Raw genomic sequence first — 6,533 nt, 5'->3', positions numbered from 1 at the left:
TCCCGAGGGGGCACGTCGGATCTCCCCGACGCGCAGATCCCCTTCAGGGCATCCTCCCGTTCCCACAAGAGCGGCGATGACCTCGCCGCTCCTTGTGCCATTGGCCAGGCCCGACACGCGCATCTCCACGCGTTTCGTGGGCCTGGCCACTTTGGCGCCCGTGCCCTCGAGGCAAGTGCTCATCAGGGCGGCCAATTTGTCCGCCCTGTCTGCACCCCCCTCCCCAGAGACCTCCACAAGGAGGGCCCCGGTGGCAGCGTACTTGGGCCTTAAGCCCTTGATGCCCAAGGCCGAGATATCTATCTCGGCCTTGACTTTTGTTATGGCCCGATCGAGGGTCCATTCACACCCCTCCGGAATGGTCAGCGTGATCGCCGACGCCGGAGAGGTGCGAGGGAGATTCACCCTCGACCGGGACTTTGGCCCCCCCTTACCTGCCCCCTTCAAGGCCCCTCCCTTGCCCTTCTGGGTTTGGGAGGGAGCCTGGGGGGCCTTCTTGGCCGCCTCCTCCTTGGCCGCCGTCCTCTTGGCCTTATAGGAGCCATCCTAAGTCAGGGACCGATAGGCAAGGATCATCCTATAAGTTACGCCTCGCGTATTTTAAATAATGCTGAGAGAAATTATTCTACAATAGAAGAGGAATTATTAGCGATAGTATATGCAGCACAACACTTCCGACCTTACCTCTATGGAAAAAAAAAAAAAACTTACTTTAGTCACTGACCACGTTGACTTGGCTTCATAAAGCGAAAGACCCAACTTCACGATTAGCACGTTGGAGAATTAAACTAGCTGAATATGACTATAACATTGCTTATAAAGCTGGGAAAACAAATATAAACGCTGATGCATTATCCAGAAACCCAATAGAACAAATATATATGATACAACCATCGTACGACGAAATACAAGAATGTCCGGAAGACGAAAAATCAAAACTCAGAAATACAAACCCACAACCTATGAGATCATCACCACAAAAAGGATCAATGATGGAAGAACCAGAACCTGAGTGCAGAGGAATACAAACTCGAGGAACTATATCAATGGAAGGAGAAAGCGTGCCATTTACTTGAAAGGAATTACAAGAAACTCCTTTTATACAAATCACTGTAGAAGCCGAAATACATCAGAAGCCCAGGAATACATTTCAACCTACAGAAAATAATAATATACATTTGGAAGAATCATTTTCAGAAGAAGGCAACAACCTAGATGTCCCCCATGGAGAGGAAGATCTAAATACTATCGATCAAGATATTATAGATGCAACTACAATCATACTACCTAATCTGATGCAGATTATAAATAATTTAACAACAGAACTAGACGACTATAACAGAAATAACCTTAATAATAACAATTCTAATATTATTCTCGACAATATTAACAATAGGGACCAACAGGATAGCAACATCCAGACAGATAGCGACAGAAACTATAATAACGACAATGACGACATTACTGATAACGAAAAAGATATCAATAATGACAATATTGACAATTATAACGACAATGACGAAACCGATATTGATAACAATTTTAATGAATTCGACCCGGATAAAACAGGAAATTCCGATGAATCACAAATAATAACAAGATTTCAAAAACATAGCATTATAAATAGTCGTGATAAAATATTTATATGTAAAGAAAATTATTTATATTTTATGAGCCTAGACGGTAAACCTTGTGACAACGGATCTAAACTTCTTTTAGAACGAAATTCAATTCCGCATATAACTAACGCATAGACAGGAAAGGTCATAGCTATTAAAAGGGGAAATAAACTTCACTTTATTCTTATTTGTAAGGACAAAATAACTGATAAAATAACAAAAGAGATATTACATCAATTATCAATCTCACTTCATGAAACATTAATAAATAACCCAATAAAAATATTAGTTTTAGCCAAAACAACAGAAATTGACGATTTCAAATGGAATTCACTCTTTGAAATTATTCGTAAGTCATTGATAGGATTATCAATCAAATTAATTATTTGTCACGGATTAGTAAAGATACCAGATGTCGAAAATCGGAAAACTATCATTGAAGAAGCACATTCATCAATAATTGGTGAACATAAAGGAATAACAAAAACCTACAACCGCATTAGACAGAACTTTTATTGGGATAATTTAAAAAATGATGTACACAATTACATTAATCATTGTCTACAATGCCAAATAAAAAAATTAGTTCGCGTTAAAATTAAGCAACCAATGTTAATAACGGATACGCCATATTCTGCATTCAAAAAGATATCAATGGACATAGTTGGTCCATTACCAGCAACTTTCCAACAACATTTCTACATATTAACAATCCAAGACCACTTAACCAAATTTTCCCTCGCTATTCCATTAAAATCCATTACAGCTATAAGCGTCGCTGATGCTTTTTTAGAATTTTTTATCTGCACCTTTGGCGCCCCAAAGACAATATTGACCGATTAAGGCAGCAATTTTACAAGTAATCTAATGAAAAGGTTCGCAAAGAAGTTTAGAATAAAACAAGTCACAACAACTGCCTTTTATCCACAAGCCAATGGAGCTTAAGAACGGTCGCATTTGGTTCTAATAGAATTCTTAAAACAATTTGTAAATAAATTTACTGAATGGGATAAACTAGTACGTTATGCCGCATTTTCATATAACACAAGTATACACAAGACTACTGGATACACTCCATATGAATTAGTGTTTGGTAAACAAGCTAGACTCCCATCAAGTGAAGCTATTAATGATGTAGTAGAACCAAAAACATCTGATACTTATTTTACACAGCTTATGACAGACATACATAATTTACAAGAATTAGCGCGAAAAAATACTATAACTTCTAAAATCAGGTCCAAGGGATATTACGATCGAAAGATCAATCCCCAATATTTTCAAATTGACGACGAAGTACTTTTATTATGTGAACCTAAAAAGGGTAAATTTGGTAATCAATATTCTGAACATTATACAGTATTAGATATATTACCTAATGGAAATATTAGACTTTCCGTAAAAGGAAAGCAAAAAATTGTTCATCCTAATAAACTAAAACATTTTCATACAAATCAAAAAGAAGATTTAAATTGTGCCGCGTAACAATTTAAATCTCTGATTTTCAACATTTAGATAAGTTCGTATATACATAGTTCGTATATGCATAAATAGTGCTTAATTAGAGAAATAAGAAGAATGAACATTATACTAATTTTTAACTATTGTACCATACAATTTAGCGTATAATTTGCGTGATTTCCTTTCATTATATAAGTTAGTATATAATATGTGTAATTCTCTTTAACTCTTTGACGCAGAATAAAAATTGCATTAGACCTTTTAAGTAAATCATAAATTGTATTTTAGATGCAGATACTACTCCTAATCATTATTTGGAAACTCTACACCCAGGAAGTAAATGCAATCGTCGGATATAACTGCGGATCAGCACATTTTAACATCACCACCTTATCCCTCTTGGATGTCGAAGAATGTAATATCCCTCTGGTTCAACCACAAATCCTGAGAACATATATCCAGCTACTCCAGTTATCGAAATTTGAATCTATATACGTGAATCAATGCAAAGTATCAATTAATCGACATATACCTATACTATTGTGAAATGCACTCCCACATCTCAACGGTAACCAATGCGCAAGCCGAATACATCCTGGAGATAACCGCTGACCAATGCAACAAAATACATTTAACTGGAATATTTTCCATCAGTTCTAGTAGTTTCGTCTATGGACTAAAAGTAAATCAAACTGCGACTCGACCCGTTATTTTCGCAGGATCCTTAAAATCGGACGGACAATGTTCAGGCGCACAATATTCCGACCCATACGGCAGTTGGGATAATGTTATTATACAAGGCACAATACTATTACATTAGCTTCCTATCGAACAGCTGAGATGTTGGTCTCAGCTGAGATGGCCTGATCAGAGAAATTCATCTCAGATCAGGAACAACCTGTCCATATACAGACGCTACTTGCATAGATATCGACAGAGGACATACCTTCTGGAAAACCATACCAACGGACCATTGTCGATTCAATCATTATGATGTCTTATATGAAGGATATGCTAACAGAATGCTCGATACCTTTTATAAGCAACCGCAAATTATTTATTCATTATCCACACAGGATATAACGTTTGCACTTACCAAAACAGGGGAAGAACCTATATGTGGATACACATTAATCAAAACAGAACATCCAAAACTTTTAATTCTTGAAACCAAAAAGAGACAAACTTTCGCCAAATGACAATTATCCTCTGAAAATCTCGATATTTTCACTTACATAAATTCCAAGTTTGTGTATGTAGAAAAACACATACAAACTCAATTAAATACCTTATACAGAGACGTCCTCAAACAACGTTGCAATTTGGAAAAACAAGTCTTAAAAGGTGCACTCAGTTTGGCTATTAATTCACCAGATGAATTTGCTTACCAGATTATGAAAGGACCAGGATATATGGCCGTAATTTCTGGAATGGTGCACATCATCAAATGCACTACAGTAGAAGTCAAAATTCACCATATCCAAGAATGTTACTCAGAACTTCCAGTACAGAGGAATAATGAAACATATTTTTTATCTCCCAGAACGCATATATTAATCAAAACAGGTACACAAATTACCTGTAACCGAGTTATACCACCAATGTATTTTCTAAACAATGGCTGGTACCGTATGATACCGACTCCTGAACATACTTTACCTCCAACAAGTATTAAGCCCATGACAAAACCTACATGGCAATACATAAATCCCGGATCACACGCAGCGAGCGGTATATACAGCAACAAAGATCTTGAACATTTAAGGGATTATATTATGTTCCCAGCCGAAAGAAGCAGCATATTAAATACTATGGCACGAAGAGCTAAGAGTGAACCAATAGTTTCTCAGGGAATATCTCTTTCACATCTCTTAGATGACAACTCAATCCAAAAATTGACAGAGAACACATGGCCGATGCTTTAACGTTTAATTTTTATAATTTACTTTTTTTTATTAAAATAAATGAAACAATATTTAATCTAGATTCTTAATTATTCTAAAACTTTGAGTGTCATTTTCATATACAATATAGATTAGCACCAATTTTTGGAAAATTTTTTTATTATTAATTTGGTACGAACAATACAAACATCCTTAATAAAATATATATATATATATTTAAACGATAAAACAATTAATAAAGAACGGTCACATCATGCCAACTTGCTTAAGCGTATTAACAACATTTCTGTTATACGTTTATATGTTGGTACTTCTAAAAAAAAGTACTTCTATAAATCTGAAACTGTTATTTATATTATAAAAATATAGGAGAAGACTATTGTAGCTTTACTTGTAATTGTGATAAACGATATTGATGGTCCGACGGACATACTTGTGAGGTCCTACTATAATTATTATCAATTGATAAGATAAATTTTTTGTTTGTTTTACATGTTTACATATTTATGTGAACATTTTATACATTCGTCTCCCTATTATCTCAACAAATATAACGTAAATAATGCGTTTATAATTGCGTTTTGATTTATTAATTTCTTTTAGATGCACTGATACTGTTTAGATGCCCTTGATATATCTGATATCAAGAGACAGAAGAGAAGAAAACAACGTCCAAAATAAGAAGACATAACATTAATTATAAAATATTATTTATTTTTATATAATCACATTTATTTTTTTATTTTATTTTTTATATAATCACAGTTTTATATCACAGTTTTATATAATCACTGGTGGAGACAAACATTTATTTTTAATCTGTTCCAGAATAATGTCATTTAATGCATGAATGTCATACTGTTACTGTACGCAACATTCTCTGCATTAGACCTTCCACAAAGTGGTTCGCTGATTACGAATCTGATCTCAGATTGTCGAAATTCAAAATGACGGATCCAAAATGGTTAAAACATGTTAAAAAGTGGATAAAATATCATGAAAATCATTACTCGACGGTCATTAATTACGAATCAAATATCAAATTTTCAAAATTCAAAATGTTTGATCCAATACAGAAGACCAAGAAATAAAAGAATGTGTTTTAGGAGAAAATAGAAATGAAGGAGGAGGTTGAATACATGCTGAAAGAAATTGGAAATAATAACGAATTTGAAATAGAAGAGGAGCAAGCACTAGATTTTTATGATCCAAATGAGATTCTACATGCAGAAATAGTTGATTTGTTTCATCATGTTGAAGATGAAGATGAAGATGAAGATGAAAATTATCTTCCAGAAGAAGTTATTTATACTTCTGTTGAAGCAAAAATATCAAATGACTACAAAAGGCAAGCTATGGAATACTGGAGAAGCGATAAAACAAGATCAAAATCATTGGAGTCGATAAAACACAATTATAAACAAATAACATCGCTACGACAATTACGATGGGAGAAGTATATCCATGCAGATGGTACAAGAAGAGAAAAATTGCAAAAAATTGTTGAATATACATTAAACACTTTCAATGAAGCGCTCCAAAGAGGAAT

At 34.7% G+C, this 6,533-nt stretch overlaps 1 pseudogene; it reads left to right on the top strand.

Annotated features, from left to right (window-relative positions):
* Nucleotides 1-6,235: 6,235 nt before the first annotated feature.
* LOC116844358 overlaps nt 6,236-6,533 on the top strand; it is a 12,107-nt pseudogene continuing 11,809 nt past the window's right edge.

Source organism: Odontomachus brunneus, unplaced genomic scaffold (assembly GCF_010583005.1).
Source record: "Odontomachus brunneus isolate Ranch 3 - 2012 unplaced genomic scaffold, Obru_v1 Obru_scaffold_041, whole genome shotgun sequence".
Taxonomy (NCBI): domain Eukaryota; kingdom Metazoa; phylum Arthropoda; class Insecta; order Hymenoptera; family Formicidae; genus Odontomachus; species Odontomachus brunneus.
The sequence above is the reverse complement of the archived record's forward strand: the minus strand, read 5'-3'. Positions and strand labels throughout refer to the sequence as shown.